The 13,284-nt window shown below is 44.4% G+C and overlaps 1 protein-coding gene and 1 long non-coding RNA gene across 3 annotated transcripts in view; one reads left to right on the top strand and one right to left on the bottom strand.

Annotated features, from left to right (window-relative positions):
* The window catches only part of LOC126471962 (uncharacterized), a 445,209-nt gene that overhangs the window by 316,388 nt on the left and 115,537 nt on the right, over positions 1 to 13,284 (top strand). The gene's annotated exons all lie outside the window — the stretch shown is intronic.
* Positions 1 to 13,284, bottom strand: part of LOC126471989 (uncharacterized) — a 512,362-nt gene that overhangs the window by 428,248 nt on the left and 70,830 nt on the right. The window lies entirely within an intron of this gene.

Below are 13,284 nucleotides of genomic sequence, written 5' to 3'. Positions count from 1 at the left end.
GCACGTCAAAGGCTTCTTTTCAGTTACTTGTCGCCCAGTCTGATGTGGTAATAGAAGACAACAAACCGAAAGACAAAATTTTAAATTTCACATTAAAAACAATCATTCATGCAGAAGGTTATGTAGACATAACATTGTTTGTCCATCACACAGACTCCCATATGGAAGACATACGATTAGACACCCTTGGTGTTGAAAGGCAATTGAAATTACAGTTCGATTTTACAGACTATATAGCTTGTCTTCATCACAAATATCTCACCCATCATAAATTCCCTAACGACTGGAAAAAAGTGCAGACTGCTCCTGTGTATAAGAAGAATTACAAGTACAGATCTGTGCCCACAAAATTACAGATCCATATCCACAACATCAGTATGCTGCAGACTTCTTGAACTTATTCTCAGTTTGAATATAATAAATATAAGGCACAAAATCTTCTATCCTCAAATCAGTACAGTTTTAGAAAGCACCACTCATGAAAAACTCAAGTGGCCCATTTCTCACATGACATCCTGGGAACCACAGCTGAAGGGCAACAGGCAGATCCCATATTCCTAGATTTCTGGAAAACATTTGACATGGTGCCCCACAGCAGACTGTTAATGAAGATCCGAACATATGAGATAGGTTCCCAGGTACATGAGTGGTTCAAAGACTTCTTAATTAATAGAACTGATTATGTTGTCCTCAGTAGTGAGTGTTCATCAGAGACAATGGCACCATCAGGAGTAACCCAGGCAAGTGTGATAGGTTCACTCTCATGCTCTATATAGATAATTGATTTGACAGATCGTGGTGAGCACAGATCTGTGACAATTTGCTGGTGTTTTGCACTGTATGGCAGAGCATGACTGTTGAGTGACTGGAGGATGACTTGAACAGAATTTCTATTTCGCATGCTGAATGGCAACCTTTTCTAAATATGGAAAACTGTAAGTTAATGCAAATGGTGCATGTGCTACTCTGATTTGAAGAGGTCAGCATAGGAGAGGAATTCACAGCAGGCCATATCTATCTGCTAGTAATTTATGAACAAATATGTCCGGTACCGGTACTCAGTAGTCTTGTATTTTGTTCACAGAACTACAGTGTGGAACTATACTGTACACTTTCTAAATGTCAATAAGAAAGGCATCATTCTGGGTGATGATGTATGCTGTTCTGGAACTCAGGAACAAACACAGTGTGCTGCATTTCACAATATCTCTGCATGCAAAACCCCGTTGGTCTATGTAGTAACGTTTTTAGTTCTCAAAAAAGGTCATAAAGTGAGAGCTCAAAACATGTTCAACAATTGTGTGGGAGACTGACGTCAGCATGAATAGTCATTATGTGCATCTCTGAGAGGACCTTTCTTGAAAACCAGGATGATCTGCATTTTTTCCCAATCATTTGGTGCTTATTGTTCCAGAAACCCATGATAAAATGCTGCTAGAAGGGGAGCAGGTTCTTTCACGTAATGTGTTGAATTTTACAGGTACAGTATTTCCACTACTGACTTATTTTGTCTCATTTCCTACTACACAACCACTTATACTAGTTTCTGCCATTTCCGTTACTAAAGTGGTGATTAAAAGGAGAATTTAAACTTCCACAGTAAACCTTTCGGGAGACTGAATTCTGTATTTCAGTCTCCTCTGCCATCTGGCATTTTGGTGCCAGTATATTGTCTCACAACCAATGAGATGATTTAGATACACTTACTAATGTTATGGAAGTCCAAATCTTCTTAGGATTTTTGTCAGATCCTTTGAAACAGTTTTGCTTTGTTACTCATTGAACATTTTTTTGTATAGGTCTCCCTACACTCATTTTGGTTTTGTTCAGCATTAACCACCAAAAAGGTTTTTATTTCACACAATTCTTTGCTTCTTTGCTTTTTATTTGCTTTTTAATATGGTTATTGAACTGTACCAGATTTTTTCATCCCTCTCAACCCTGCTCTGAACAGATACTGAACGCTTTTCTGAAAAGCCTGCATTTTTGACAGGCTGCCTCCTCTTCCCCCTCCCCCTAAAATGGCACTGTCCTGTTTCTGCATGGAAAAATCTGAGACTACCCCTCTTGTTTAGTTAGAGGTCCCACATTATTGAAACAGTGAACTTGTCCTAATTGAAATGATAGGAAACTGTTGGTGGAAAATTGAAAGATGCCAGAAATTTGGATCAGTATTCAGTAGTACTATTATGTTTGAGCTAACCCACTTGACCTAGTTTAAAATGTTGTACTCCAAGAAGCATTACTAATCTGGTAATGGTTTACTTATGGAGAAAATTGAAGTATAAAAGATGTCAGCAGCCTCAAGATAAAATTGCAATATAGATGAAGCACCCCACAAATTGATGAAACTGGTGTCAGAAAATTATGCAATATGTGCCAACTACTGATGAAAAAGAAGCACAGCACCAAAAAAAAACTAATGCAGAGGAGTGAAATTCTGGGAATACATGTGTCTACGTAATGAATTTAAGTGATTAACATTGCTAGATCACAGGTTAATGTAAGTGTTAAATGCTGGTACATTAATAACCAGTGTAACCACCAGAATGTTGAATGTAACGATGCAAATGTGCATGCATTGTGTTGTACAGGTAAGAGATCTTAGTTTGTGGGAAGGAGTTCCATGTCTGTTTCACTTGGTGGTTAAATATAGGGACAGTTGATGCTGTTTGTGGATGTCACTGGAGTTGTCGTCTGATGATATCTCATATGTTCTCGCCTGGAGACAGATCTGATGATCAAGCAGGTCAAGGTAACATGTTGACACACTTTAGAGCATGCTGGACTACAATAGCAGCATGTGGGTGAGCATTATCCAGTTGGAAAACACCCCCTGGAATACTATACATGAATGGTGACACAACAGGTCAAATCACCAGGCTGACATATAAATCTGCAGTTAGAGGGTGTGGGATAACCATGAGAGTGTTCCTGCTATCATACAAAACAGCACACTGGACCTATAATGCCAGGTGTATGTCCAGTGTGTCTACTGCTAAGGTTGGTTGCAGGCCCTCAGCTGGCCACCTCCTAACCAACGCATGGCAATCACTGACGCTGAGGCAGAACCTGATTTCATCAGAGAACACAATAGATGTCCACCTGCCCTCCAATGAATTCTCACTTGACATTACTGTGTGTGAATGCAATGGTTGGAATTGGTGGAATGCACACTACAGGGCATCTGGCTCAAAGCTGCCCTTGAAGTAACCAATTTATAACAGTTCATTGTGTGGCTGTGCTGCCAATTGCTGCAATTGCAGCATAATGCACTACAGCCACATGCTGAATACAATGGTCTTCCCTCTTGGTAATGCCATAGGGCCATCTGGAGCCCAGTCTTCCTGCGCCCATACTTTCTCATGACCACTGTCGCGAATAGTCATGTACAGTGGCAACATTCCTGCCAACCCTTTTTTCAGTATTGCATGAGGAACATCCAGCTTCTCGTAGCCCTATTACATAGTCTCATTCAAATTCAATGAGGCACTGATAATGGTGTCTTTGTCACTTTAAAGGCATTCTTGACTAACATCAGCTCACCATGTCCAATCTCAAAGGTAATTAACGCTCAAAAAAAAAAAATCAGTGTGTGTCCTCAGCAAGTACTAAACAACTCCTCCTTGCACACCGCCAGATGATCACTGCTCCCACCACCACTTGTCACTGTTTCTCTACTGGCTTGTTTGAACTAACTACAAGCAAGTTTCAATTTGTTCTCCTCCTCCCACCAGCACTCCCGCAATGGTGTCATATATGAGCTTAATGCATTTGGTAGAAGAAATGAGCTGAGAACGTCCTCAAACTCTCAATTTACACCAGTTAAAATTTATGATAACACATAATATGCTGATAAGAGTGTTGTGCTATCTACTATCAAATCGTGTCTTCAACATAGCTATTATATACAGACAGCTGCAATTGTGATCAGTGGAGATAGCTGCAATGTAGATCAGTGGGTCCAGTCAGCCAGCTGTTTTGTTGGACAAACATGTAATTAGTTGTGGAACCTCCTGTGAGGCAGTGGAAATGGGTACACAAATTTTAATACAATCTTGCGGAGTTGGTGTGACAGGATTCCTCATCCCAGCCAAACGAAGTGTTTATATTTGGCCACTATGATGCATGTCACACTTATGTATGCAATATATATAAGCTTTCAGGAACTGTGCCTCGTGGGTTCATGAAACTGTGACCTTATATAGGTGTATTCAGATATCCAGCTGTTCTAAGCCATTTAATAACAATGGTGATATTACATGTTTGCACGCACATATTCTTTTTAACAGATTTGTTCTCTCTGCTATCTAATGCTGGTCACAGACAATGATAAACTATCATGTGCTTCCAATCAATGTACCAAATACCAATTCTCCATTAGTGTCAAATGACTTATAACTGCAGATATTTTCAATGAGTCATGAAAAATGACATTTTATATCACATTGATCATTTGTGTGCACTGGGAAATTACAGAATTGCATTGATTTAAAATCAGTTCTTTGCAAATGATGAATGAGCCAAAAATGGAGTTGTTTTCAGTGTGTATTATATGTTAATTATTTTGTAAATATCAAACAACACATGACAATATAGTAAAATTATTCTTCAATAAGAAACCAGATTTTAATGATTTTCTTCCCCTTATATGACAAGGATTTTCTGTATGTTAAGGTCTTTGATTACATGATGAAGTGGTCCAAGCAGTCTTGTCGTAGAGTGTTTGTGGTAAATGTCCAGTCATGTATTAGTATATAATCAATGGGATCAGTTGTAGAAAAGAAAAAGGTGAATTTCTGCCAGATTCCGTTAAGAACAATTGAAGCTGAATCCTCATGTTGTGGTATTTTGGTTATACAACTACTAAAAAATTCTGAATGATTTCGTTTTTTTAGCATGTTTATTTGCTCTCAAAAATGTATCCACCACTAATATCAATTGCTGCTAAATATATTGTCAGTTATTGAGAGTTTAACATACAATACATTCTATGATAGTACAGTAGTATCACCTCGAGACAAAGCAAAGTCAAATTCCATCTTTATTTTCAATGATACTGCATGTGAGAAATAGTGGCAAAAATTATTTCTACTCTGGAAGTCATAAGGCTGCTGATGTATTCTATATATCTAATACATTCCCAAGTACCAAAACAATTATTTAAGAGGGTAAGAGGAGCACCGAAACAGTTTGTTCATGACAAAAACATCAAAATGGTTCAAACGGCTCTGAGCACTATGGGACTCAACTGCTGAGGTCATTAGTCCCCTAGAACTTAGAACTAGTTAAACCTAACTAACCTAAGGACATCACAAACATCCATGCCCGAGGCAGGATTCGAACCTGCGTGGTGGTGGTGGTGGTGTGTTGGGGATTATGGGCGCTCAACATCGAGGTCATCAGCGCCCTGACACGCATTAAAAGGAACGAATGTGGACAGACCTAAGAAAACTAAAGCACACACTCAAACAAAGCAGGAAAAGAAGGAAAATGCTACCTAAGAAAGTAAAACCTAAGGAAAGGGGAAACATAGCAACAAGAATGTCACAGGAAATTGTTATTGGCTGGCCACTTACATAAAATATGGGCGAGCTTGTCACACAGTGAGCAAATTAAAATCCTCTCCCTAAAATCTTTGTAAAAACATTTGACAGGGCACAGAACTTTAAAACTTTAGCCACATTCGTCCGAGTGTTGCCTAAAAGAGATGGCAGGTCCGCTGGCAAGTCAGCCGCGACCCGCTGGTCAGAAAATAAAACGCAATCCAATAAAACGTGGCGCACAGTGACCTGGACGCTGCAAGCACCACACATTGGAGGGTCCTCTCGCCGGAGAAGGAAGCCATGCGTCATAGGGCTGTGGCCTATTCGAAGCCGAGTGAGGAGAACCTCGTCCCGTCGATGGGGCTGAAAGGAAGTACACCACACACGCATTGTGGGCTTGACTATACGGAGCTTATTGTCAGTCACTTCCAGCCACTCATCCTCCCACCGACACATGACCCGTGAGCTCAACAGCGAGGTGAGTGCGTGCAAGGGGATAGCACACTGAGATACTTGTGGGGCAAGACACGCCTCCTTGGCTGCGAGATCTGCCCTTTCATTCTCAGCAATGCCAACATGCCCCGGAACCCAGCAGAAAGCTACAACTTTCCCCAGTTGCTGTAGTCGGAGGAGGGCATCCTGGATGGTCTGGACAATTTTGTCTGCCGCATACAAACGTTGCAATGAGTGAAGGGCACTGAGTGAATCGGAACAGACAAGAAATTTAGGAGAGGAAGAATGTCTCATGTGCTCCAGTGCCCGCAAGATCGCAAACAATTCTGCATCAAAGACAGTAAAAGTCTGAGGCAGTCGGACCTTGAGGACACGATATGGAAAAACAACTGAGCAACCAACAGAATCCCCTTGTTTCGACCCATCCGTAAAAACAGCTACATAGTCGTGGTGCTCAGATGAAATGGCAGAAAATGCTGCATTAAAAACGGTGGCAGGAGTGCAATCTCTCTTGTACTGCAATAAATCTAAAATCACTCCGGGCTTCTTCAGTAACCAGGGTGGCAGGCGGTTAAAACCTTGGATTTGGGGTTGTACAGACTCCACACCGAAGGACTCTGGTACACGTTGCACACGGATCCCAAACGGCAACGTAGCCCGGGGACGGCGGGAAAAAAGGCGGTCCAGCGGTGGATGGGCAACAAGATGGTGAGCAGGCGATCTGGGAGCTGCAAGAAACTTACAAGCCTGGTGCACCAGCAGGAGCTGCCGCCAGATGGTAAGTGGCGGTTCGCCAGACTCAGCACAGAGGCTGGGTACGGGACTGGTCCGATAAGCACCCGTGGCCAGTCGGATCCCAGCATGGTGAACAGCGTCAAGGATCCGCAAATAAGATGGCCTCGCTGACCCATATACTGTGCACCCATAGTCCAGCCGTGAACGCACAAAAGCTCCATAAAACTGTAGGAGACGTGCCCTGTCCGCACCCCAAGACCTGTGGCTGAGGCACTTGAGGATGTTCAGTGCCTTCAGCGTTCTGGCTTTCAAGTCACGTAGGTGTGGCAGCCATGACAACCTGGAGTCAAAAATTAGGCCCAGAAACCGCACTGTGTCTCTAAAACATAGGACAGTATCCCCCATATGCAAGGCAGGCAAAGTAAAAAGATGACGAGAACGATTAAAATGAACACAAACACACTTTTCGGCAGAAAACCGAAAACCCGTCTTTGCAGCCCACTCCTCTAACCGCCGCACTGTTAGCTGCAACTGATGGCTCACGGTTGCAACACTGGAGGAGGAACAGAAAACAGCAAAGTCGTCCACAAATAAGGAGCACTGTACTGGACTCCTCACTGTAGACGTTATACTGTTGATGGCTATGGCAAAGAGGGTAACGCTTAAAACACTGCCCTGGGGGACATCGTTCTCTTGCTCAAAGCGATCAGACAGTGTGTTACCAACGCGGGTCCAAAAAAACCGCTGAGACAGGAAAGACCGAATGAAAATCGGGAGGTGGCCACGAAAGCCACATTGATGCATTTGTGCAAGAATATAGTGTCTCCAAGTAGTATCATATGCCTTACTGATATCAAAGAAGATACCGATACAGTGATACTGACGGAGAAAAGCCTGCTGAATAGCCGCCTCTAGGAGGGTCAGGTTGTCGACCGTGGACCGAAATTTTCGGAATCCACACTGAAAGCGGCTAAGGAGCTGTCTGGTCTCTAACAGCCAGACCAGACGCCGGTTAACCATCCGTTCCAGTGTCTTTCCGACACAGCTTGTCAAGGCGATACTATGATAACTACCCGGACATGTGCGGTCCTTTCCTGGTTTGAGGAGAGGGATGAGAATTGCCTCCCCTCCACGAGGTGGGGAACACTCCTGTCTGCCATATGAGGTTAAAACATTCGAGGAGAATTTCCTTTGACGCCGCTGGCAGATGTCGAAGCATGGAGTTCCGGATGTGGTCGTGACCTGGTGCAGTGTCAGAAGTATCAGTAAGTGCCGATTCAAGTTCCCACATGGAGAAAGGGGAATTGTAGGCCTCAGAACTGTTCGACTGAAAGTCCAAGGTCGCTCTTTCGACAGTCGCACGGTAGCGACGAAACGCTGGATCCTGATTTGCAGTGGCAGTACTTTGTGCAAAATGCTCTGCCAGCGTCTGAGCAATGGCTCTGGGTGTCGTTTGGAGGCATTCCTGGTTCAGGACAGCAGCTATTGGTAAACGGCTATGTTTACCAGAAATCCTCCGGATGGCTTCCCATACTCTTGTGGAACAAGTGGAACGGTTGATGGAGTCCAGGAACTCCTGCCATGACCTTTTCTTGCTCTCTTTAATGACACGGCATGCCCTGGCTCTCGCGATTCGAAAGGCGGTAAGATTGAACGCTGTTGGGCGGCATTTAAATCGGCGAAGAGCCGCACGCCTGTCCCGGATGGCTGAACGGCACTCTTCCGTCCACCAAGGCACAAGGCGCCACTTAGGAGGGCCAGAAGACTGTGGTATGGACAGGTCAGCAGCATGATGGACCACAAGCGTGATGTGATCCACCCATTCCTGTACGTTATTATGGCGGTCAAAGACAGCCAACCGAGTGAACAGTGGCCAGTTAGCCCTGCCAATCATCCACGATGGAGGCCGCTGCTCCAGCAATACACCATCCAGGAGATGAATGCGGATAGGGAAGTGACCGCTGGAATGAAGGTCGTCAATGACCTCCCAGTGAACAGAGTCGGTGAGGGTTGGAGAGCAGAAAGATAGGTCAATGGCTGAGAATGACCCTGTAGCAGTAGAGAAATGAGTCAGAGTACCTGTGTTGAGGATGCACAACACTTGAGATGTTAGGAGGCTCTCCAAAATTCGACCTCGAGCGCAAAGAGAAGTGGAGCCCCACAGGACACGATGGGCATTGAAGTCTCCCAGGAGAAGAAATGGGCGGGGGAGTTGGTCGATAAGATCTGTGAGAGCGTCTAAGGTCATTGCATCCAGAGGGGGTAAATAAAGGGAGCAAACGGTAAGCCTCCGAGGTGAATGAATTTCAACTGCAACTGCTTGCAGGTCAGTATCCAGGGGGAGAGCAGAGGAGTGGTGGTCATTATTGACAAACACAGCGACTCCGCCTTTGGCCCTTTCTCCAGTCAGGTCATCTTTGTGATATGACGTATAGCACCTTAGTACAGGAGCATCAGATGGTTTTAAATGCGTTTCCTGTAAACACAAGCACAGGGGGCGTTGCCGTGTTAGGAGGTTCAGTTCCTCCACATGTGCCCGGAATCCATTTATGTTCCACTGTATAATGGGAGCCATCTGTCAGGGTGGGAGTACCTTCATTCTCACTTTCTGTTGGGGAGGAGAGCCCACAACAGGTGGAGGCTCAGTTTTGGGGCGAGATGATTGCCCCAGTCTGACATCAACCTCCATCGCCTCAGAAGAGGAGTCGAGAGAGATGTCAGAGAGAATGACATCCACATCAGGAGACTGTATAACTGCAGTCTCCTTTAGTGGGCGAGTCTTCACCTTTGTCTTTGGCTTCGATGTTCTGGCCTGAGGTGGCATTGGAGCCAAAACCTCAGAAGCAGTAGGGGGTGTGCTGGGCAGTGCACAAGACTGGACCCGGGAAGGGGCAGGAAGTTCCATGATGTCAGCTACCACGGCCTGGTCAGAAGGCCGGGGGGGAGCAGCAGGCTTCACAGGAACGGCAGCAGCACACGTACATTGACAAGCGCAGGTGCTAGTGCTGACAGTAGCAACCTCCGTTTGTGTAGCGGCATCAGTTTTCAAGACTGGTTGTTTGAGAACGGAAGAAAAGGAAGCAGCGAACGTGGGTGGCTGCATGGACTTGTAGATTTTCTTCGCCTCACCATACGGGATGCGTTTTGTAGTTTTTAGTTCTTGGATCTTCCGTTCCTCAAGGAAAACTCTGCATTCCCTACTCCACACAGGGTGATCCCCAGAGCAGTTGACACACTTGGGAGGAGAGGAGCAACCAACTCCCTCATGGGCGGCTTTACCACAATTCCCGCAAGTGGCTTCCCCTCTACAGCCGAGAGTAGTGTGTCCAAAGTGTTGGCATTTAAAACACCGCATAGGGTTGGGGTAATAAGGCCGTACACTGAGACGTAGGAAACCTGCCTTCACATGCTCTGGCAATTTGGTGGTGTTAAATGTAAGGATAAATGAGTCAGTCTTTATGAGAGCACCATCCAACCGTTTCATAATGTGTTGCACGTCGACAATTCCTTCCCGGGACCATTCAGCCTTCAGTTCGTCTTGGGGAATGTCAACGAGATCTCTGCAAGTCACAACACCCTTGCTGTAGTTCAAGGTGTTGTGAAATTCAGTCTCTATCGCAAACTCCCCAAGAAATTGTGCCTTCTGAAGGTTCTGGACTTGCTGGAAGCTAGATGTTTCAACCAACAAGGTGCCATTTCGCAAGCACTTTACAGATTTTAATGTGCCAGCAATACCTTCTAAGCCCTTCTGTATATAAAATGGCGAAACTTTTTCAAAACTCCCATCTTCTCTTTTAATTATGAAAAACACATTCTGCGAAGCAGCATGCATTCTGTTACTACTACCTGAATCAGGAGGACTGGCTACACGAGCCCTCTTGTTGGATTGGGTGTTAGAACCCACCGGCGGTCCACCCTTTCCGCTGGCAGGAGAAGAATAAAAGTTCGAGGGTTCCATCTCGGTCCCACGAGCAGCTAGGGAACTAGAAGTCCACCTAGACAGAGCCCTGCGTGCCTAGGTAAGCCTTATACAACTGGGGCGCAGCAGGTGCCCCAGAGGTTGCCCGCTTGCGACTGTTCCACCCCAACAGCCATGCATCTTATAGGCGCGCAGCACACCGTAAGATTGAGGGGTTTTTATAGAGGTTTACCTTCCTCGCAATCCAGGCGGTCAAGCCAAGATTACCATTCCCCGCAGCACACAACATTCCACCGCTACGCCATGCGTTGGTCGCTGAAGCATGTCTGGGGGTTACGGTGACAGGAGACTGGCGGCACTGACCAGTCCCCAGCTCAGGACCCTGGGGTCGCCAAGCCCGTACTCAGCAAATGAATGCTGAGCCCCTGGGGGGTTCGAACCTGCGACCGTAGCGGTCTCGCGGTTCCAGACTGCAGCACCTTTGACCGCACGGCCACTTCAGCTGGCGACAAAAACATCAATAGCGCATTCAAGCAGTACATTAACAATTTAAAATACATATATGAAGGTCATCTGGGTATGGATATGTCTTTCAATAATTTCAAAAGCATCTGTGCTAACTGCTGGAACCAAAGTATTGGATTTAACTTGTTGGTAAAACACTGAGCTTGAATGACTGATGATACAAAAGATTTCTATACATATGTGAGTAAGTATTATTACTCCAACCACTTAATTACACTAGCATGGATAAGTTTGACAGGCTGCCTCACCACCAATCATGTGTTGATGATTGTAGAATCTTCAGTGACAACTACCTTCCAGAATAGCGTATTCATGTAAATCAGTTTTGAATGTAGACAGCTTGGTGGTGTTGGTACAGCAACAAAAGCTGTGACCTGTAGAGGAGTAGTGGTGGGAGAGGAAGACGAAGCTGGAACTTACTGGGAGCTCGTCCAAACCAGTCACTAGAGGAACAGTGGCAGCAATGGTGGTGGTGGTAGCTATGAAGATCAGGAAACCTGCAGCAGCTTGCTCAAATGTGACTGAGGCAAAACTTCTTTTACATGACATGAATCACCTAGTTCCCACATATTACATTTTTTTCAACCAGCAATGTGGACTACTTGCACTACATTGAATTTTCATCCCTATAAGCTTACTTCCTCACACGTTATTCTTCAGGTATCACTTAACATTTTAAATTTGTCTGTTGAAAAGATTACAAGCAAATCATATTATTAAATTAATAACACTTACTAAAGTGCAGCATTTTAATTACTGTAAGTGGATTAGCTCTAAAGTAATGGTAGTTACTGAATTCTAATTCTAATTCCTCAAGACATCTTGGATTTTGCACCAAGATTTGGTTGGTTGGTTTGGGAGGTGGGGGGAGAGAAGGGACCAAACTACTAGGTCATCGGTAATCCAACATTTTAATGATGGACAAGTGGGCTAAACCATCACAGTGGAATTTTAAATAGCATAAATGGGGTAAATCTGCCATCTTGGTTGATTTTTTCCATCCAGAAATATGGCGATGGAGGGGAGGAGGAAATCTGGTAACAAGCGTTGTGCTAGAATCACCATTCAATAACTATTTGTCATCAGCCAGTGATGTATATGCAGAGTCTGCCAGAAAAATGTGTACACTCCTTGTCAGACTCTATAGAGATACTGATATTGTTGTTCAATCTGAGTTGCGAGTGTGTTGTAGTATGGCCTTTGGCTCAACAGGTGTTAGTACTTTCATCTCGGTATTGAGAAAACAAAGATGGCTGGAGCACGCTTGACATTCAAGCAATGAGAATGTATTTTGAAGTGGTTTTTTCAAATTTGATAATGTCATTGAAGTGCAACGTCAGTGGAGGCAGGAGTTTGAAACAGAACTGCCAACCCACCTAAAAATTAAATGCATCATTCACCAGTTTGAATTGCGTGGAACGATTTGTGATATTCGGAAGATCAGGAAGACAGTGTACAGCTACAAGTCCTGCTTTGTCAGCTCTCATGTTGGAAACATTTGTTAATTCTCCACAGATGTCTGCTACACAATGGGCATGTGAAATGGGGGGTTAGCAGTATAAGTGTACAAAGAGTTCTCAAAGCTGCGAAGTGGAAAGTTTACATTCCACAATTACTGTATGTGATTAAGGATGACAATATTGATCGCCAAATGCAATTTTGCAAATGGTATCAGCAAATGGAACTGATGACGAACAATTTGTGATGAAGGTAGTGTTGAGTGATGACGCACAATTTAAACTTAATAGAACCATGAATCAGCATACCTGTGTGTACTGGGCACCAGGAAATCTGCATGTTTATGTGGATAAAGCAGTCAATCTACCAGCAGTTCAGTTCATGTGTGGTGTGGACTATCACTTAGGGGCTCAGAAGGACTCTTTTTCTTCGATGCTACTGTCACTGCAGAAATGTACCTGGAAATGTTATGCATATCAATTTTGCCAGGTACATGTGTGCTTTATGGAGCTGATGAAAAGGTCTTCTACCAAAGAATGGGGCACCACCACACTACCACCTTGCTGTATGAGCTTTCCTGGATGACAATTTTCTGGGGCATTGGATTGGATGAAGAGGGCCCACTGAGGTTCCCTCCACAGTCACCAG

Source organism: Schistocerca serialis, chromosome 1, assembly GCF_023864345.2.
Source record: "Schistocerca serialis cubense isolate TAMUIC-IGC-003099 chromosome 1, iqSchSeri2.2, whole genome shotgun sequence".
NCBI lineage: Eukaryota > Metazoa > Arthropoda > Insecta > Orthoptera > Acrididae > Schistocerca > Schistocerca serialis.
This window is presented reverse-complemented; position numbering and strand designations above follow the sequence as displayed.